Source organism: Tupaia chinensis, unplaced genomic scaffold, assembly GCF_000334495.1.
Source record: "Tupaia chinensis unplaced genomic scaffold, TupChi_1.0 Scaffold000315_1, whole genome shotgun sequence".
Lineage (NCBI taxonomy): Eukaryota > Metazoa > Chordata > Mammalia > Scandentia > Tupaiidae > Tupaia > Tupaia belangeri.
Window position 1 is genome coordinate 1,364,651 of NW_006159808.1, and position 22,935 is coordinate 1,387,585.

General features: G+C 39.6%; 1 pseudogene; it reads right to left on the reverse strand.

The window, feature by feature from the left end:
• Positions 1-22,344: 22,344 nt before the first annotated feature.
• LOC106735143 (spindle and kinetochore-associated protein 2 pseudogene) lies at positions 22,345-22,669 on the reverse strand (annotated as a pseudogene).
• Positions 22,670-22,935: the final 266 nt, after the last annotated feature.

The window sequence follows — 22,935 nt, forward strand, 5'->3', positions numbered from 1 at the left end:
CAATAAATGTCAGTTCATTGCAATAAAGTTATTAATTGGTCTCCTAACAAGTATTTTTCTACTTTCAGAAATTAATAAAGAGAAAAAACATCCCTGTGGCATTCTGTAGGCACTGATAGTAATACTGACTTTCAGATTTGTTGTTTTTAAATAAAATAACACATTTTTAAGTGGTAATTTAGCTATTATAAGTCAAACTTTTTGCTCTATAAATATTAAATTATTATGGCACCCTAGATTTTTATGGGGATACATTTTTGTTTCCTTTAAGGAATATACCTTCTATTTCCTAATGACTTACAGTTCATATACTAAAATATTCTGGAATAAACTATCTCTCAAGATAAAACTTAAAACTTACAAAAAAGCCATAAATATTGCACACACAATGGAAAAGGCCAGGAACAACCCGTCCCATGGTGTGAGAGGCTGCCAGGCCTGCGCAGCTGTGAGGAGGAGACCAAAGCTGGTGAGACTTTGGCTGAAGCGCACGGACCTTCGTTTCTGCTTCCTCCTTCTAGAGTCCATGCACGTTTCGATTTGCTTTCCAGACTGGCTTGGGCCGCAAGGCAGCAGGCTTTCTGATTGCAAGCCACCCTTTCATGCTGAGATTTAACCTTACATTGATTATGTTGCCGCGTTCACACTGTGGTCAGCTGAATAAACAAAGGAAAACAGCTCGGAAGTGGAAAATTCATGTGCAAGGGACAGACTTTTCTTTGAAGTCTGACAGTCTGTCCTCTTATGACGCAGCACACTCTGCAGTGGCATTTTAGTTTGTAGATATCATTTCCTTTACTGCTGAAGTGTGGGTATTACAGGGAGACTAGTTCAGCTTTCCACCTACCGCCAGAATTTCTTTTCTCATTCTCCTAATGACTGATTGTCTAGGCCCAGCTCCATCTTCTGCTCTGAGAGGCCTAATTTCAACATATTTTTGGGTAGATAAGTTTCCTCTCTCCTAACTTTATTCAGTCAAAACTACTTTATTGGCACAAATTACATACTATTTTAGCTCAAAAAGAATAAATTTTATATTAGTTGATTTAATTTCTGCATGCATTGTTTCTTTACTTCCTTTATAAGTCTTGATCATTATTAATATTTTCCAGAGTATTATGTTGGAAAAATACCTTTTTTCCTTTTTTTTGCCATAGGGTACATGTGCTACCAGAGAGAGAGATAGAGGAAAAGTAAGAAATCACCCCCCAGCCCCCTGGGGGGGATGGTCATACTGCAATCCCTTTTCCTCCATTCTCCTCTCAGGACTTTGGGCATGCATGTACAAGCACCCAGCGTGATTTTCCAGCTGCCAGGTCTGGGACTTGAACTGTGTTCAGCAACATGGGAATCCAGTGCTTTAAACACCATGCCACCTGCTGGCCCCTGAATAAATATTTAAATGTACAATACTTGCTCATTAAGTTATTGTTTCACTTATTTGCCACAATCATTATACTGCCATTTTGAATTAATTTTATATTCAAAATTGTCTCCATGGTCTCTTATTTTTCTTGGTCAAATGTTTAAACACTATATAATAAGTCATTTAATGAGTATATTATTTTTTAATTTGCAAAAGTAATGACCATACCTTTCACACCAGTGACTCAAGATTCATGTAAACCACGCATGGATCTTTTAGTGCTAGTTTAACAAAATGTGCATGTAAGCCCCCTTGGAGGTGGGGTATCTAATCTAAATACAAGGAATCTTTTTTTTTTTTTTTCCTGAGAGGTTTTTGCCTTAGGGCACATGCACTTGCCCAAAAGAGAGAGAGAATGAGAGAGAGAAAGAGAGAGAGAGAGAGAGAGAGAGAGAGAGAGAAGAAATCACCTCCTGGGAGGAGGGTCATGCCGCAATCCCTCTTTCCAGGATCATGGACAGGCATGCATATATACCTGGCATGAGTTTCAAGCTACTGAGTCCAAGACACGAACCACAGTGGCTGGGTGGGAGTCTAGCGACATAACTGCTATGCTGTCTGCTGGTCCAATACGAGCAGTCTTAACCATAGCTCTGAGACTGAAGGTGTCCATGGATTCCTTGAATTTGTTTGTGCACCTATGAGCAGGTTTTAGGGACAGAGATCTCAGATACCGTCATCAGGATTTAGAGAGATTGGTAATTTCCCCTCTGCCTAAACTGTTACTAGAAGGGTATGGGAGTGTGTATCAGTTTGCAATGGCTGCCGTAACAAGTGTCACAGACCACGTGGCTTCAACAACATACATTTATTTTCTCACAATTCTGGAGGCTGAAAATCTGAGACCAAGGTATCACTTTTTGTTTCTTCTCCTTGGCTTGTTGATGGCCATCTTCTCCCTGATCTCTCCACATGGTCTTTCCTGTGTGTGTGTTGTTGTCCTAATCTCTTCTTATAAAAACACCACTTGCATTGGATTGGGGTCTACCCCAATAACCTAATTTTAATATACTTATTAACTATTTAAAGACTATCTCTAGGTAGAGTCACTTTTTGAAATACTGGCGATTAGGACCCTAACCTATGAGTTTGACAGGGATACAGTTTAGCCCATAATAAAGGACTAGTTTGGGGACCAGCAGTTAGTGTAATGGCTATGTCGCTGGACTCCCACGTAGTCGACCGCGGTTCACGTCCCGGACTCAGTGGCTTAAACTCACACCGGGCGTGTGTGCGTGCGTGCCCAAGATCCCAAGAGGAGAATGGAGGAGAAGGGATTGCGGTGTGGCCATCCCCCCTGGGGGGGGATTTCTTGCTTTCTGTCTCTCTGTCTCTCTCTGTCTGTCTGGCGAGCGCACGCACTCTATAGCAAAAACCTCTCCAAAAAAAAAATAAAATAAAGGACTAGTTTGAAAATTAAAAAATCAAAAAGTGAAAGCTGCATTCAATTCAATCTAAAATAGTTTTTTTTTTTTTTTTTTTTGTCTTTTCTTTTTTTTTTTTTTTTTCATGGTCAGAATTTGACCACACAATTCTTATTAGCCTGCAACTCAAACACTTAATTTTTAAAGCTGGTTGTTTCGATGTGAGCTCTCTCACCAAAGCCAGGATCAATTACTTATCTAGCACCCACTGTGGGCAGAAGGTTGAACCCTGATCTCCCAAGTCTGCAGTATTGATTGTTAGCCAGGTTCAGGTTGTCTTGTAAAACAACCCTGATATTTGCCGTGTGCTTTGAGAGAGAACAAAAATAAATGTAAAGATTCGCATCACAGGAGGGAAGTCTCCTGAGTAGACGTGTTCGATAACTAGGCTGAGGCCTCCTGGACTGCAGTGAGAGAGAGTGCTAAACTTCTCTGCCTAAAAAAGAAATAGGCATTTGGGGCTTTGTGAGTAATTGAAGAGAGGAAAAGGACAGAGGGAGGTAGAGACTCTGCAGTTGTTTGGAAAGACACGGGCAGGAACCCTCACTCTCAGCGGCTGGCCTCGGCAGTGCTGCTTTCTCCAGATCCTAGTGGTATCTCCTACAGGCTTAGCTTGGAGTCACTGGCTGCCAAGAGACAAAGGAGAGGCCAGATGGAAGGGGAAATGGAGAGAAACAGAGTAAGGAAAGAAACACCCAGACCCCCCTGGATAAGGAACAGTGGTAGCAATAACACCCAGGCTGCCTTTCTAACGTGTTACTAAGGCAAGCTGGAAAATTCCCCCCCAAATTAGGAGGCTACGTGATTTATATCGAAAGCCTAAGCTTCTGTTGGCCTTTGGAGCCTTCTAGGGCAGTGGCAGCAGGGGGTTTGCAGCAGTAGCAGCAGCAGCAGCAGGAGATGGGGGTCGCACTTGGGCACAGGTGAGGAGAGATTCCCAATTTTTCTACAGGTGGCTGAGGAACCACTCCTTATTCTGGGCCAGTGGGATAAAGTTTCTCAGGTGCATTATTCACCCATCATTCTTCACACACAAACACAAAGTTACTGATCTGGAAGTGGCGAGCGCTAGGATGTAACACAAATGCTCTCGGACCTGCTTCTGTCCACAGCCTAAAATCATCTATCTCCTCCTGAGAGTCCTTACAGCATCAGACTGGGCTTTAAAAATCTCCACTATCTCATTCTCCACAGGCAAAGGCTTGTCGTTCAAGGCTTGTTAAGTAAGTCTCTGGCTTAGCCCTATGAATGTGACACCCAGGTGACTATGTGCCCAGGGTTTTCCAGGAAAGACATGGCACACGCACTCAGGGGGGCTGGGTGGAGTTTACTCCAATGACACTAATGGAGGTGGAGGCAGAGTTTGGTAAAAGGTACGAGGAAAAATGCAGCCCCTGAGGGCTGGCGTCAGATGGGAGCCTTTGCCCTCATGAGGTTCACGGGACAAAGGGAGAGAGGAGAGCCTGACCCTGTGAGGGAGCTGGGCAGAGGGGTCCTGTGGCCAGGGCTGGCTGTCGGGAGAAAGACACAGGCAAAGTGGATAGTCTGGCAGGGAGGAAGCTGAGGCAAGAGAGACTCACTTCATTCCTTTCCTGCCTTCTGTTCGCTGACGTGTCCTGTGGGCTGAGCACAACTGGAAACCACAGAAGCCTGACGAGGTCCACACAGCCCAGGGAAGATCGGGGCAGAGGGTGTGGAAGAGGATCTGGAGGACAGAGAGAGGAGCTTTTTGCCACATTATTTTCCAGCATTTAGAGTTCAGCATGCCTACACCGTGCATTGTCCTACCTCTAGGGAAAGTCTCAGCTACTAACTTCAGTGCTCCCACATGCCATCTTCTCCAGGAAGGCATCCTCGGGGCCCACGGAAGGAGCACTGCTATCTCTTGATTATCTCTAGCACTGTGTTTGTTCTGCTTCTCAAACCCAGCAGACAGGGTCTGGGAGTCAATGTGCAGAAAACCCCTCTATTCAATGTTTTGTTCCTCAGGCCAGACTGGTATCTTGCTCTTCGTTGTATCGCCCCAAATGCCTTGCACAATGCCGTACCCAGTTTTTGCCACTAACAATATTGTTCTTTTTTTTTTTTTTTGAGTGGCCCATCACAGAGCAGCCAAGAGAAGATCTCTGCCTCCTAAAGTATAACAGATGCTTGTCTCGAGTTGTCGCTGTTGCTAAGACGGTCTAGTCTGCTTGGATAGTAATGACAGTATTTTTAGATGATTCATTCTAGGCTGCTTCCATCAGACTGCAAGACATAGAGCAGCAAGAGGAATCGCGAACCCGAAGTGTAGTGGGGATGACTGCTCCCCGCGCTGACATCCTTGCTGCCTCCTTGCTTCTGTCTTAGCAGTAACTCTTATCATCTATTGCTGCCTCCATTCTGACTCTAGTCACTCATTTTTTTCGTTACCTCAGGCTCCTGGCTCTTGTTAGGCAAGGTGGCTTGCTGGCTTCTCAGCATGAAGAGTGTAATTTGCTTCTTGTCCTTTCCATGCATCTTGTTAAAGGCCTGCATGCCCTCTTTTCATCTCCCTGGGTTATTAGGAAATTGGTGTTGCCCTGAGGTTGTGGGCATGGAGCTTAGCAGAACTGGAAAGACATTGCTTAGTGAAGACACTATTTTCCAATTTTGCATTTGTAGATTTAAATTTTGGAATCTGTAGGTAGGATTTAAGATTTTTCTTAACAAAAGTTATCTTCCTAACTTGAGTTTATTACTATGGGATATTGTGCATTTTAGATCATGACTATTCTCTCAAGCATTTTAATTATTTCTTCAAGTTCTGTTTATCTGGGAAATTTAAAAGCATATAGTAAATTTTAACATCCAAAATATTGGTGAAAACAGCAACACAGGCACAGAGAGATTAAGTGACTTGCCCGAGATCACACAATGTAGATGACAGAGTAGGAACGGAACCCAGGTGTGAGGACCACTTCTCTTCATGTTATGGGTATAGAAGAGTGCTCACTTCCTGCGTGTTTTGTCTTTGATCTGAAATGCAGGCTCTGAGAGCGTCTCCTCCACAACGTCTGTGGTCAGGTCCAGAGAACCATTCCCACGATTTCATTGGAGGGGGACTTAGGATATGTACACGCTACTCAGAACTGGCCTCGTATTTTCTGTCTCTTATGATTTACCCCAAGCATCTTTAAGGAAGGAACCTAATCTTCCCTATTCACTGCTGAGTCTCACTACTTGAAACGGTGCCTGAACACAATAGTTGTCTCCTCACACGAGTGAGAGGATGTTTAGGGAAATCTCTGATTAGGCTTTGAATTGAGGCTTAAGTGGAAAAAAGAACGAGCCACATGATCATCTCAGGATGGAGTGACCTGGTGGAAGGAAGGGCAAGAACCTGGGCAGGAATGTGCATGCTGGGGTGGGGTGGGGAGAAGGCTCTGGTCCACAGCACAGTGAGTGATGTGGATGCCCTGCTCCAGTTCATCTGACCTGACAGACCAGGACAGCAAGGAGCAGAGCTTTGTACTATAATACAGTAGGAAGCCTTTGGGCAGTTCTGAGCAGGAGAACGAGATCTGACTTAGGTTATCAGATAATTTCCCTGTCTCTGGGGAAGAATTCCCTTCAAGAGCAGTAGCAGCAAGCACATTTTTAACTCATTACAGCTCATGAATGTTATTGATAGGTAAGAGACTATGTCACCTAATTGTGGTAAGGTGTTTTGTATATATTACATTAAGCTGAGAATGGTCTCTAAAGTTATTTTCAAAGCATGAAATAGCTTCTCTAAAGAGTTAACCCTCAATTCCTTTATCTTATTAGAAATGTAATCACTATCAAAGCTTTACTGAGATCAGCAAATCATTTTATCATTTGATTTCCAAGTCTTTACTTTTCCAAGCATGCTCTGGATCAACAGTTTTGCTGTTTTCCAAATATACTTAAAAATTTATTTATTATTTTTTTAAGAGAGATTTTTGCTATAGGATATGTGTGCTTGATGGAGAGACAGAGGGATAGAAAGTGAAAAATCACCCTCGAGGGGTGATGGCCACACCACAATCCCTTCTCCTGTCTCCTCTTGGGATTTTGGGCATGCACACACATGTACCTGGTGTGAGTATCAAGCTGCTGGGTCTGGGACTCCAAACATGGTTGACCACATGGGAGTCCAGCACCTTAACTACTATGCCACCTGCTGATGCCTCAAGTACACTTTTAAATATCATTTTATTAGAAACACTCGCATTAGCTTATATAGTTCCATATATAAAAAACTAGAGTGCCTTTAAATTTTCATAAGTGGCATACTGATTTTAAATATATAGAGGAATTGTGTTAATAAAACTGAATAGCTCTAAATTGAATATGAATATATTTAGTAAATTGATTTATTATCTTAAATACATAAAGACATTTTATTTTAAAACAATTTTTATTTTGGGCAAGAAGTGTACTTAATAAAGAAGTATGTGTCTGTAATTATCATAGAATTTAATATTCTCTGTGAAAGTAAAATAAGCTTATTCAATCTGATTCTGTTCCTTTTCTATCACATTGCTTTATTTTATTCTTGTATTTCCTCCTGTAGTTACATAAAGAAATGTATAAATCATATTTTACTTGGATTTTTTTCAAGAACTGATAATAATTTTATTAGCAAAATGTTTTCATGTAATTATGCATTGTGTTATGTGGTTAAAAATAAAATAAAGCGGGGCCGGATGGTGGTGCAATGGTAAAACTCACTGCTCTGTGAAGCAGACCCACATAGGCAGGATGCCGGTCTTGGTCTGGAGACCGCACTTTGGACACTGGAAACGTGAGAGCTCATGATCCAGGTGGTGGCGGCTCGGGGTGGATCCTGGCATCTGGACTTGCTGGTGTTGTATCTCAGTTTATCTCTGTCTTTGTCACTCATGGACTAGGTAAACTAAAACAAACAAAACTGAACTATGTTTATATCTCTAGGTCTGTATGATATCTATTTGTATGTATTTTGTTGTAGTGGTGAATTTACTTTTGAGGGTCAACTCAAGAAAATGTTTCTTGGGCTTCCCTAAATTGAAACTTTAAAAATATTTTTGACAGAGCCAGCAGATAGGTGGCATGGTGGTTGAAGAGTTGGACTTCCCAAATGGCTGATCACAGCTCAAGTCCTGGACCTGGCAGCTTGCTTTCTGTTTCTCTGTCTCTCTGGTGAGTGCATATGCCCTATAACAAAACTCTCTAAAAAAAAATAAGAGTCCACTATACTGGGTCATTTTTTTTCATTAAAAAACAGGGGACTAGCAGTTGGTGTAATGGCTATGTCGCTGGACTCCCATGTAGTCGACCATGGTTCGAGTCCTGGACCTGGTGGCTTAAACTCACAGTGGGCACATGGGTGTGTGTGCCCAAGATCCCGAGAGAAGAATGGAGGAGAGGGATTGAGCATGGCCATCCCCTTGGGGGGTGATTTCTTGCTTTCTGTCTCTCTGTTTCTGTCTGTCTGGTGAGCGCACATACCCTATAGCAAAAAGCTCTCCCCCCAAAAAAGAAAAAATACGTCATGACTTTCCCAATGACCCAATATTTAGATATCATAATAAAATGGAATAGAGAAGTCTATTTGAATTTGGGTGTCAACATCATATGCTGTAAGTGCTTAATTATTTTATAATTAACTAAAAAAGGATCTTTTTTCAGAAAAAAATACAGTTGAGAAATCCAAAAGATTCTTTCTTAATTTTTGCTGAGTTTAGAATAGTTGAAGGTGACAAAGTGACTAAAGAGTTCCTTAGGATTCACACAAAACCTACTAGATGTTTGATTCAGAAACCTTAATCGAATGGGTAAACCTATTCCCATCTCAGAATGTAACAGTATTTGAGCTAACTTTCTTGTGAGTACTACACCGAACTATTTCTGTTCTTTTCTCTCTGGCTGGGAGGCTGCAAATGGGAAGAATTACAATTCCCATGCTGAGGGAATTGAGATGGAGGGAGGTTAAAGTGACTCGTCGGTGTCCATGAATATAGTACATGTTGTGCCTGAAATAGTACCCATCTCCCGAGAGTTTATTCTAACTAGTTTCATATGATAGGAGAGGGAAGTTCTAATTCCCTGTAGGCACAGTCAGGTGAATATTGTAGTGTATATTTCAAAATAAAACTAGAAGATTCGGAATGTTCTCTCCACAAAGAAATGATAAATGTTAGAGGTGACGGATAAGCTAACTACCGTGATCTGATTATGCCACATTGTACACGTGTATTGAAATATCATATGCTATCTAACAAATAGGTACAAGCATTATGTATCAGTAAAAGAGTAAAACAACTACATATTATAAAAATTCAACCTATATATAAATTTAAGGTGTCCACTCCTTACTTAGCAAATATTTGTTGAGTAACTACAATACTGCCGGGAGCCGTACCCCCAGCCGGGGTGGGTGCACAATACTATATTTCAGGCACTGTTCCGATGCTGTAGATACCTCAGTGAGTACAACCAACAAACCCCCCTGTTTTTGTGAAGCTTATATCATAATTAGAGGAGATAGATGATAAAAGATAAAATAGTGAAGAGATTTTATAGACACACACACACACCCCATATTTGGAGTGAGACCAAGCTAAGGTGATTAAGGATGCGAAGGCAGGTGGGATGGTCAGATGTCACCCATTGCTGGAGTGATATCTGAGCAAAGATGTAAAATCAGTGAGGTGTGCTGTGTGGCTCTCAGGGAGGAGAGCAGAGGTAACTGCTAGTGCTAAACGCTGGAGGAGGAGGTTGCTGGTAGGAATGTGCCAGGAACTGCAAGGAGGTCGATATGGCTCAAGCGGAGAGAACGGGTGGGAGAGTGGAAGCAGAGCAGGGTAGGCAGAGAGAGAAAGGTGGCTACAGCTTCAGGAGGTCTTTAAAAGGAACAAGACTATCCTGACAGCAAGGCAGGGCCATTGGAGGGTTTGAGGAGAAAAGGACTTGTTCTAGTAGCATCCCTGAGGTGCTTCCTTCCTCTTGGAGCTTGAAACGCCCAGGAAAAACGCTCAGAGTGCTTCCTTTCTCTTGGAGCTCACAGTGTGGAGCTAAGCAGAGCCAAGTCAAGGCCATCAGAGCTGAGCAGGGCTAGCAGAACCAGGGCTGAGCAGAGCAGAGCAGGGCTAGGTAGCTAAGCAGTGCTGGGTACACCGGCTGCTCCTTTTCCCTTAAGGGGCTGCAGACAATAATGGATCATTGCTAAAACCATACTGTCACATAGGCACATGCACGTCACATTCAATGGTATAAAACAGCAAAGTCATGATTACATAATAAGCATGCAAGTGCAGCACAACTAATAACACAAGTTGTTTATCCTGTGGTCTTCAAACGTGATAAGACAGGAAGTGAGGGAGCCAGACTAAACCATCCTGACTCCATTTGTAATACAGAAATACTGCTGGAAGCCAGGTGAGATGCTGGCGGCCCGGCCAGGGCGGTTACAGAGGAGGTGGTGGAAAATGTCTGGATTTTTTCAATACATGGTGTTTTGAAGAGATAGCCAAGATTCTGGGTAGGTTTTAAGTGGGATGAGAGAGAAAGTGGGGTTAAGCATCACTCTAATCTTTTTGGACTGAGCAACTGAAGGGAAGAAACTGCTATTAACTGAACTGGGGAATAATCAAGTCAAACAGGTTTTAGGGGAAAGATCAGGAATTTCAGCTTGAGAGGCCCATTCATCATCACACAGACAGTGGGCAGTGGCTGAAATAGAAGTCTTAGGTGGGAGATAGAGAGTTGGGTGAATTGAAAGCATTGGTACTGGCCAAGACCATCTAAGAAATGACTGTAGAATGAGAAGAGAATAGCCCTAAGGACTGAACCCTCAGAATTCCCATCTTTGTAAGTGGATTAAAGAGGCCGAAGAGGAGTGGCAAGAAAAGGAGACTGAGCAGGACTATTCTTTGAGGGAGAAGGAAAACCAATAGAGGTGATATGTGGAATATCAGCTGAAAAAGTGGTTTTGGAAGGAGGGAGTGGCCTACAACAAAACCACCTACAAGAACTTTATGTAGTTTAGCATGGGGTAGTTTGACTATCTCAATTTCCCCCCTTAACATCTGTTATTTATATCATAAACATTATGCCCTGAATTCATCACAGTTTTGATTTGAATATTCAAAAATTTCAAGCTTTGAAACTCACAAGTCTTACCTCTCCTAAGTATTTTCTGTCCTGAGTTTCAGAGAGCTGTTTTGAAACCCCAAAGCCGTGAAGCACACACTTTTTATCATTTTCGCTGGTGTAAGTCCTTCCCAAGTAGAAGGCATTGTGTCCGAATAGGATGAAGGAGCATGGGGGTACATGAATCACCAGGATTGAAAAGTGTATCAATTAATGCAGGTAAACATTATTTTGCATATATGTATTTCAAAACTAAAAAGAAGGAATGTTTGGAAAGCCTGGAGATCTTCTATCTCACATGGAATATGAGATATCATTAAGAAAATTATAAAGTCCTTTGCCTCATATTTTCAGCTCCATTTTTTTTCTTTCCAAGGTAGCAAATAAATAAATAAATAAATAAATAAATAAATAAATAATTCATGCTTCTTAGGTAAAAAATGGTGATAAATCAAAGTATGTTGTAAGTCTACTATTCCTAGGTAATAGGAACAGTCTATATTTGAATATTACATATAATATTATGTATTTTGTATATAATGCTAAACACAAAAAAGGGAATTTTATTTGAGGTTCAGGGTTAAGAGGGAATGAGAAGAGAGGCAGACTCTAAGCAGCCAGCAGAAGGGATTCTGGTGCAGGATTTTCTTGAGAAATGCACTACATCGTACCCTAGCAGTCGCCACATCCTACGTTACTGGCCTGGGGCCCACTACACATGGACCTCACACACGGCCTGCCTTGTTATGTCTCAGTCTGCTTTTAATCCATGTTTCAAAGCTATCCCCTTATATTTTTTCATTCACAAATGTCATTTTAAAAATTGATAAAATCCTCTTTAATTTTCTTTTCTCATAATCTCTATCAGTGGGAGAGACTGAAAAAACTCTCGTCAAGGCAGAAGCCATAATTGACACCAACAGAAACAGAGCCAGTGTTTGGCATGTCGATTATTCCGCCATGGCAGTAAATAGAGTCCTTTGGGAAGATTATTCATATTGTATAACAAAAATGCAACAAATAAAAACGCTACCAATCTAAAGGAATTGTTACCAGCATATTAAGTCTCCTTGTACTTGTGGGCAATGAAAGGAGAGGCAGAGGCTGGAGAAAGGAGTTTATCTGCAACCAGGTTACCGGGAGACAGTCAACAACACTGCTAAATTGTCTCAAAAAGCTCAGCATGTGCTCAGTATTGAAAGATTCAAGGTACAAGCAGGTGCAAATCATTCCTTATTACAATCAATCAAAGTCAATTGCTTTCCTTTGCGCAATCATCCTGATTCCGGTTTTTCTTCAAATACCCACACCTGGTTTCCTCATCAGACCATTCCTCAAATAGGACTCCCATGACTCAGTCTTTATTCTGACTGTTTTTAGAGGTCTTAATTTCAAAATGGCTGCAGCCCTGCTAAAACCTTAAGATAGCTTTCTTTAGAATGACTGACTTCAGAAAATGTTTACATTTAACACTACAGAGAGAATTAGATGTACAAGGAATAATAAAATAACTTGTATTTTCTATTGGGTTGTTGGAAAAGTCATGATGCATTTTTGGCATAGAAAAACAGAAAAATACACCGTGACTTTTCGATAACCTGTTCTTATCAGCCAGAGTTGGTATTTTGGATTTATTAAATATGTCTATTGTTAGAAATTTTTTGAGTACAAATATACCTGACATATATTTTATAATATAATCAATACTATTATTTTCTAATTCATATAAGTAAAAGAATCTAGTTATTTTGTTTATGATTTCACCAAAACTTCAACTTGTTTAAGAATTGTCTCATAAATTAATTTCAATTAACTTTTCACCTTTCAGTGCAAAACATTTTTTAAAAAGGGTAAATAATTTATATTTTCAATACCTTATAAAATACAACAGTGTCTGCAAGGAAGCAGTTTTGGGTGGAGTTTTGTTATTTCTTTCAGGATCAATTGTACAACTATTTGAATAATTTAAATTTTTTCAAACTTGATTTCTGAAAATGACAGTGGGTTGAAATAGTCTTCCTCCTCATCAATTCACCTAAATAACAGTTTTAGTTCTATTTCACATAATACTAATGTTTGACATAGAGCAGGAGTTCAATACGTAGTCATTGAATTGATGAATGAATGCCTGGGCTGAACACCAATGTTTTTACTTCCATTGAATAAAATCTCCCCTCAGATTCTGTGGTCCAGTGCTAGCCTTAGGGGTGAAGTCAAAGAATGACATTTGTAATAAAAGTCTCTTGGTTGGAGCCTTCCAGTGCAAGGTTTAGAAGCTCAGCCCCATGTGTATCTTGCTTCTTGGTGGGGGGATTCCGTTCTTTAAGGTGGACCAGGGTATTGCATTCCTGAAATACTTCTCAGTACTCAAACTTCAAGTGTATACCAACCCTCAGACAATCTCGAGAAAATAAAATTCTTCTGTTTATGAACAAACTGTAGATGTAGTGCTGTCTCTTTTGTCGATTCTTTGTTTCATTTTAATGCAGGAAGAGAGCCTATTGAAGTTTGTTATTTCGGTTTATTTACTTATCATATGAATAATCAATAAAGCATAAGTAACTGCACGTATTTCCCCCTCATGCACGGTTCAGTCCTCGGTTGATTACGGAGCTTTAAACTGTCTTGTTGGATGCTGTGAGAATAATTGAATACCATTAATGATTAGTGAATCTGGTCTGTGTGCTGTCCTTCAGGACCTGTGAGCTATTTCAACTCCCCATGTATTAAGCTGAATTTTTCTATTTCATAGTTCAAGGCCTTGGCATTTTTTGTAGTATCTTTGCCTCCATAATAATCCTTTTTTTTCTGTATTTTGAGCTGACTGCTAAGTTTACTGTTATTTCATTTCTTATTTCAAATTGCTAGCATCTGCTAAATTTTATATCTTCCCCAGGCAGAAAGGGAAATTAAATATGTATTGTGGAATAGTTTTTCAATACATCACTATGCAGTCATGAAAAACGATCTATGTATTATAAATATATTGTGTCATGTAATATATTCATATATGACATTATGTGCACAGTAAGTTGATGCAAGAATAACTTGTAAGAATGAAATCAAAGTGAAATTTTGTTTTTGTCTCTTATTAATGAATTAAAATTAATTTAGTGGGGAAGTTTTCTCCTCCTAAATGTAAATTTAAGAATGAACTAAATTACAAAATATAATCTTATTTTTTAGTTGCCAGAGGGTGCATTTGTACTCCAGAGAGAGAGATAGAGAGAGGGAGAGAAAGCATCCTCTTAACTGAGTGCCAGATTTACTGAAAATTCTAAAAGGCATGTAACTTTTGGTTTGTTTCTGTCTAGGGTTACATTTGTCTTTTTGTGTACAACCTTCATCAATGAAGAAAACATGCGAAAGAGGGCCAGTAGGAAGGCTAGTGGTTAAGGCATGCTGGATCCTACGTGGCTGATTCTGGGGTACAAGTCCCGGACCCAGCAGCTTGAAAAACATGCTGGGTGTGTGTGCATTTGTGCCCAAGATCCCAAGAGGAGAATGAAGAAGAAGAGATTGCACTGTGGCCACCCTCCTGGGGGTGATTTCTCACTATTCCTCTCTCTCTCTGTCTCTCTTTGGTGAGAACATATAACCTATGGGGGAAAAAATAATGCTTTAACCAGTAAGTTATAGCAGCACTTAAAATTTCCTCATGTTTGGAGGAGAGGATAAGAAACAGGGCCTGCTGTAGGTTGCACTTATGTATGGAATAAGTGAAGGCATGAATGATGGCATTTTAGCTGACAAGTTGAACAGCAATCTGGAAGTAGGTGACACTTAAGAATACAGGCAGGGAAAGCTTTGGTGTCATGAAGTCATTTGGTACCATGGATTCTAGTCCCTGGGCTAGAGGCCAGGGGTCAGAAGTCTTGTCCCTAGGTAAAGCCTGGAAGAAAGAGAGTATTCAGGACCCTGGTTTTGGAGACATTGTTATTCCAGGTATTTCACAGAATCAAAGATTCTAATTCGCTTAATATTAGACCTTTTAAAAAAGATGAGTCTTTTCAGTATCGTATCTAGTATCAGTGAAAAAATAGTTACGAAGTGGTTATAGGGACAAAAAAGGCAACAGCAGAATATTCTAGCTATCTGCCTTCAAATGTAAGATTAAGGCTGGACTAGAAGAGAGGGTTATGGATACTAAATCTTGGGTATTGGGTTGGTTAGTGTCCCTTAAATTCTACTGCTGGAGGTTGAATTTGGTCTTAGAATTTCCTGCTTGGAGTGAGGGTAGTGGTGAGAGATTTGAGCTTTTGGAAAGGAGGGAATGTGATAATAGATGCTGGGTCTAAAAGTGAATTTAGCTTGTGTTTTTCAGGTAATCCCAAACCACCTGCATTTGAATCATTTTGAGGGTTTAGTCAAGATGAAGATCCTCTAAACGGGGTGTGTAAGTGTATGTCACAGAATCTGCACAGTTGTGAAGCATCTAAGTGTGAGTCTTGTCACTGTGGAGCCCAAGAACCACTAAAATGGAGTGTGACGGTCACCTCAAGACAAGCCTATGACTTGGAAAGCCTTGGCTTTCAGCTTTGCTGACATCCTCTCCTTTATTATTGAAGTGCTAGTGCTGTTCTCCATCTCCATCAAAGGCCTTTGATGTTTTCATGGTACTTGTTTTAACTGTGTTTTGTATAGGGATAAGTAAATATCCTTGTGGTATAATTATTTGTATGTTTGGGTCTACTTGTATCAGGGTCAGTCAGTCAGGATTGCAGGCTCAATTCTACCTTTCACCTGCTATGAAACTTTAATCAATTGCTTGCCTTTTGAATGCTTTACTTTATTTAACTGTAAAACAGAGGTAGTTGTGAGAATTAAGTGAATTAAGGTACATAAGGCACTCAGAAATGTGTGGCACACTTTACAGGCTTGAAGAAGTTTTGATTTTATTATCTTCTACAAGAATACAACATATTATTTTTTGTCAGGTACCCAGTGCAGAGTGGGCATTCAAGAAAATTGGTTAAATTGAATTGAATTCCTCTCAATGCAGGTATGAGGTCAGACAGGACAGTGTTTAAGTGAGAAAGACACACTTTCCTCTCTGGAAGAAGTAAATGAAAACCATAATGAATATTTATGTTTTGGATTTGAGAGTCTGAAGGTATGGGGATTTAATTGAAGATACCAGAAAGAGCAACCAGGGTGAGAGAATTGTCATATTTGTAAAAACAAACTCTGAAGTATATTCAATATGCCTGTCATGTGTGTCTTACAGAAAAAAACTGCTAACATGCTAAATGATTTATGCTCTTCCTGACTTATAAAAAAAAGCAGAATGATTGTTCAGTGGGAGTGAATTCAGAACTTCCAGGCAATGCCCACTTCCCATAGGAGACTCAATTTTCAGGGAACAGACATTTACTGAATAGTAGTAACATACTAAATAAAAGTAAATTATCTTCAAAAAAATGGGCTATGATTGATGATCAGATTTGTGAGCATATAAATACCAAGGGAAGATTTCAAATTTATTTTCTATTTATTTACTTTTTCTATACACTTGCCTTTTTATCCAAAGGATTGATGATCATTATGTAGCTATTTTGATAAAAAACATTCTTTTCCAAGCTATTAAAATCCACCTTCAGCAAAATTCATGTAAGTGGACCCATATATATATATATGCATATACATATATATGATAATTGTTCACTTAATTTTATTAATTATTATTATTATTTAAAAATATAGAGAAAGAAGGAAAGTGAGAACGTAAGCTGCTGGGTCTGGGACTCAAACTGCAGTTGGTCATGTGGAAGTCCAGTGCCTTAATCACCACACCACCTGATGGCACTTATATTTTTTCGTAATCTAGCTACCCAATGTTCATCATGCAAAATTCCTTACTTTTTGAAGTTATGTTTATTGTGACTTGTTAAGAGGCTGAATATGAAAATATCTCATGTGATTATATATGTATACATAATTTTATATTACATATCTAGATATATTTGATAAAAATGAGGCTATTATTTTCAGCAATAAAAATACATATGGATGATTTATCAAGAATTGTTCAGTGATCAGTTTCAGAGGGACAGTGGATGATTCTGTTTTGTTGGTAATTGTTTTATCAGGAAGAAACTGTTCATTTCAAGATTTGTAAAAGATTTTTATATGAGGACCAGCAGGTGGTGTGGTGGTTAAGGTGCTGGACACTCCCACATGGCCTACCATGATTCAAGTTCCAGATCTGGCGGCTTCCTTTCTCCCTTTCCCTCTTTCTCTCTCTGTGTCTCTCTCTGGTCAAATTAAAATAAATGAATGAATAAATAAAATAAATAATAATTAGAAAAGAGAAAAAAGATTTTTATATTATTTAGAATACTCTATGTCATGGATAATACTTTTTGTTTGACAAGCTTTGTGAGTGGAAACACTTGAATGCTTATAATGACATTCTTTTCAGATTAAGTTTGAAGACTTCAGGACACAAAGACAGTAAAATGTGCTAATGAATCTATATTGAAGTTGCGGCCTCTGCTAGACAAGTGGCACTGGCTTGATGCAGAGCCTCTATTTTCACCTTTAAGGCCTGTTCTGTTTTCCAACAAAGATCTTCCAAAAGAATTGATCCTTTCCAGAAAAATGGCAAAGCCATATCTTAATGTAAAACACTAGTATTGCCACTTCTAGCTTCTAATCATAATGGGGTACAAAGGACCAGATTTAATCTCCTACCTAAAACAATTTAAAAAATGGACAAAATATACAGGATGATTTCACATTAGACAATAGGAAACAAAAGGCTAATTTCTGAAATAGGGGAAACAGATGAGAGCACTTTGAGTCTCTAAATTACTGCCTAGAGAGAGTTTACAGGCTATGGCGTAGGAAAGGAAAGCTCTTGTGAAACCTTGAGAAGTCTCTGAGTGGAGAAAACAGTGCTAAGAAATTGTGGGATTTCAAGGGTGCTAGAAGTCACACAATAAGAGTACTCAGAAAAAGAGTCGCACAAACATATTATTTAGAGAGCTACCAGGGAGTCAACTTGAGTGTTCTGAGCAGTGCTTTTATGTGAAGTAATTAACCAACACTGGAAGAGAACTACTGGGAAGGAGCTTCTAGAATATTTCCTGGTGGTTATAGAGAGTGGGCAACAGTTTGTGTGCACCTCTCAGGATGGAAACATACTTAAGTACTGTTAGAGTACTCAGAGGGTAATGTCTCAGCCATGGGGCAGGACTATAAAATAAATAAGGTTATTTATTTAAAGGTTTTTTTTTTTAATTAGACATTACAAATAAAGCTTGGACCAAAGGCCATGCCTTTCTTGCACAATAGAGTCTAAAATCAAACTTCAAAGGGGTAACACTTTTCATGTCCCTTACCTACGTCACAGAAAGAAGTTCAAGAATATTTGAAGAAGATAAAAATATTCAGCACCCACCAAGGTAAAATTCAGTCTCTCTTGCAAAGAAGCAGAAAAATACGATCCATAATGAACATAAAAATCAATAAATTGAAGCAAACCTAAAAATGATAGAAATTATAAAAATAGTAGACAAAGACATTAAAATCCTATTACAATGAACTCAATTCTATATGTTCAAGAAAAGAGAGGAAAGCATGAGCATGTTAAAGAAATAAAAAAAAAATAAAAAGATTTCAACAAAATTTCTAAGGAAGAAAAACGTAAGATCTGACATGCATACTTAAGATTAACAGCAGAGTAGATACTACAGAAGAAAAGATTAATGGTTTTGAAGACACTGTAATAGAAACTACCCAAAATGACACAAAGAGGAAGGAAGACGAGAGGCGAGGGGAATGAACAGAGCTTCAATCAGCTGCAAAACAACTTCAGGTCGTCTAATAAATGAGAACTTAGAATCCCTAAAAGAAAGCTGTGAAGACCATGACAGAAAGAATATTTGTAAAAATAATGGTTGAAAATTTTTATCAAATTTGATAAATACTACCCTATAAATCCAAGAAGCTTAACAAACCCTAAGTACAAGCAACAAAGAGTATTAGCTCAGGTACATAATAATCAAAATGCTTAATAGCAGTGATAAATGAAAATAGGAAAGACTACTGGGGAACACATTACACTGAGAGAAATGCAGTAAAGAGTGACAGTGACTTGGGAATATGACTATATTCCAGGAGAACTACATTTCCTCAATATTCCTCTGTGATGTCAAAAATAAGAGTAGATATATTGGCAGCAGAGGAAATATTCAGTAAGTGTCTACATGAAGTCTGTTTATTTGAAGCACAGTTTTTGTTCTTTGCAGTTTAACAGTCAGTAACATGTTGAGTGTCTTAGGTGAACAGATAGGGACTTGTGAGAACATGGACACAACCAGAGTTGCCATCTTAGCTCCTGGCATGGAAGCTGCATGTGGAGGACGACTGAGCAAAATGACAAAAATAGCTTAAACCCTGTCCTCCACGGAGCCACCTTAATAGCCTTCACTGTTTTATCCAAATTGTTACATAACTAAGAAATGAATCTTGTTTAAGGCACTGCTACTCTGCCTTTTGTTTCAGTGGATAAATCCATATTTTAGCAAATTCAAGAGTTCTCTTGCCCAGTAGGTTTTGCATGTGTGTGTGTGTGTGTGTGTGTGTGTGTGTGTGTGTGTGTATCTTATTAAGAGTGTCTCCTTTCAGGCCCAGCTCACACACCAGCTCCTAAGGAAAGTATTGTATGACTCCCTGAACCAGCTGAATTGTTTCTAGGACACTATAGTGATCTACTTACTTTGTAGACCTTGTTGCACTTGTAAATTTTGTTTTCTGACAATTCACAAAGTAAACAAGGAGGAATGTAAGTGGAGAGGAAAATGAATTCGACTCACAAGGAGGAGCTGACACTAGTTAATGCCAGCATCTGAGGAAAGCCTCCCAGCCCAAGCAGGCCTAGATCACTTGATCTGCAGTGTTTCTGTAGATGCATTCATGAGAATGAGTGATTTTGGTTTTAAGTCACTGAGGTTTGAGATGATTTAGTTTGAAGCGCTATTTAACTGATATAAATTGGTATTCGGAATTTTTCATGAAAAAGTTCTTTTAAAGTTTCTTTCTTGAAAGGCATGGGTTCGGGGGGTGGGGTGGAGAGAGAGGGAAAGAAGGAGAGTGAAACAAGTCTTTCCAGTTGCAATGCTCTCCCAGCTTCCCAGCCAGCCTGAATCACAGGCACACACCATGGGCGCCCAGCATGTTCAGGTGGACCCAGGATCTGAACCTGGGTCTTCTACGTGGCTCAGTGTTCTGCAGGGACTCTGTACTGTCTGCACCATCTCTCATGAAAGTTCAGATGAAGAGCATAAGAAATTGGAGCAACAATTATTTCTATTATTTGCTGGTTTGTCAATAGAATTTATATTCTATTACTCTATTATTATTTCTATTATTTGCTGGTTTGTCAATGAGAGATCTGATCTTGCATACACAGTGCAGTCGTTACACTGGCTAGAGGACATGGCTGAAAATCCTTACAGATAAATGGCTTATAGATCTAATGATAAAGAGCTGAGACAGAGTGAGTTCTGAAGTATGAGCACCATTCACATCCTGGTACTTCAGGCACCCAAAGGCAATCCTTTTGCATTAGCTGCTGCCTACGTTTGATCAGTGGAAACCTCATTACGTAGCATCATAATTTAACCTTTAGTTTTATATTTAGAAGTTTCGGGTTACTAAAATCCACTGGATACCAGAATGCATTAGGCATTCTGCTAAGTATCAGGCCTACAAAAACTAATGTCACAATTTCTTATTTTGAGGAGATTCTAGGAGGAAAGAAAAAACCAAGTAGATGAATCATTACAGATATGGCATGATAAATATTACGGTAAGGAAAGAATGTAGCAAGATTACACACACAGAAAGAGCAACGGGGGGGGGGGCAGTCCTGTAGCCTAGTTAACCACTAGGAAGCAGAACCCAATAGGGATGACCATGGTTCAAGTCCTGGCTGGTGGCTTGAAAGACACAAAGGGAGCATTTGCAAGTGTGCCTAAGGTCTCCACAGGATGGAGAAATGGAGAAGGGACTGTGGCATGACTGTGCCCCATTATGTATGTGGTGGGAGGTTGGGAAAGACTCTGCTTAGGAGCTAGCTGGAGTTTGGGCAAGGACTTTCCAGGCTCAGGGAGAAGTGGTGGTGGCTAGGTTACTGTGTTGGTGGCAGCATGGCACTCAAGTAGATCTTCCTTTAATGGCTCCTATACATGCAGGTGACTAAGGGCCCACAGCTGTCACCTCGCCCACAGCCAATGACTGTGTAAGTGGGACAGAGAACTCGTTCTCATGTCCTGAGGTGGCGGCAGCTCTATCATGAAATTCATGCTCCTGAGCTCCCTGTGGGATGAGATGGAGGCTCCAGCTGAGGCCACACCCTACTTTACGGTCCCCCCTGTGTTCTAACCTGCTGCCCTCAGTCTGCTCCCGACTCCATCCATAATAACTTCTCAGGTGCTGCTTCTAGACTTGACCTAAGACCTACTGTTCTGTTCTGTTCTTTCTCTATTATTATTATTTTTAAAAAATTATATTTTATTGTGATTTCTGGTTTATATATGATCACTGCACATGTTAGTCAGGTATACCTACTGTTCTTTTAAACTAATAAAGTCAAAACTGAAAATTTGATGCTATTACCACAAAGTAACACAGGTTAAAAATAAGGGAATACTTTTTTTTCCTGACAGTTTTATTTCTTTTTGGGATAAGAATTACTTGTATGACTTCTTCCCTGACTGTATTTTAGGTATATATTTTGCAACATGTATGATTTTTATATGGCACGGGGATAGATAATTCCATTTCTTTTTCATTTCAGTCATGCATGCATATACACTGGGCATGTTTTTCAAGCTGCTGGGCCAGGATTCAAATTTCATGGGCAACCATGTGGATCTAGCTCTCCTAATCACTAGGCTACAGGGCTGATGTCCTTTTTTATTTATTTTTTTCTTACTTTCTTTCTTTCTTTTTTTTTTTTTTTAGTATTAAGGGAATTTGTTGTCTGAAATTATAAGATTACATGTGTTATGTATACTCAGGTAACACATTTAAATCGCTTTGTTCCCACTTCATCCTTTTGGCTGAACTTTATTCATATATAATTCATATATATGAATTCATATAATTCATATGCCCTTCTTTATTTTTCTTTGAGACATGGTCTTGCTATGTTGCTGGGATATTTTCTCACTTTCCTCAAACTAACAGTCCTTTGCCTCAACCTTCCCAGTCTTGGACTATCAGCATGTACATCTGATCCTGGCTTCTGTCCTTCGTGTAGTCTCCTCTTTTATGAGAGGCTTTACTGTCTCGTCTCAAGCCAAACCTCCTCCTTCACAGCCCTCCACCTCCACTCATCAAGTGTTAAAAAGACATCTTTCCTAAATCTCAAATTGTTCTCTTCTCCATTAGAGTTCCACTCTGCAATTCCATTTCTTCATAAATCTGGCATTTTAGTTGGTCTGCTGCAGTTTTCTCTCCTGTAGTCAGTGGTGCCAGCTCCATGTCTGTTTGCTTTTGTAGCTCTTGTAACATAGTCATAGTCTTACTCAAAGCAGCACAGATGCGGTTCTTACTTAGCCTCTCTCTGTTCAATAGCAACTGGTTTAAAGCGTGCACACAAAGTTTGATACCAAAATTTTATCACTGACAATTCCTTTAAGAGTGGAACTGGATTTTTCATCAGTTCCAGCTTATCAACCTCTGCCTCCATGTTGAATGGTTGACATTCCTCCAGAGCTGATGTCCTTCTTCTTGTCCTTTATATTAAAACAATTAATTAATTAATTATTTGACCAGTAAGGGTTAGAGTGAAAGAGAGAGAGAGGAAGTGAGAAAGCAAGCCACCAGATTCAAGACTCAAACCATGGTCAGCCATGTGGGAGTCCAGTGCCCTTAACTACCATGCCACCTGCCGGCCCCAACCCCCATCTTTTTAAATGTCTGCATTTATTGCTATAAGCTTTCCACTTAGAATTG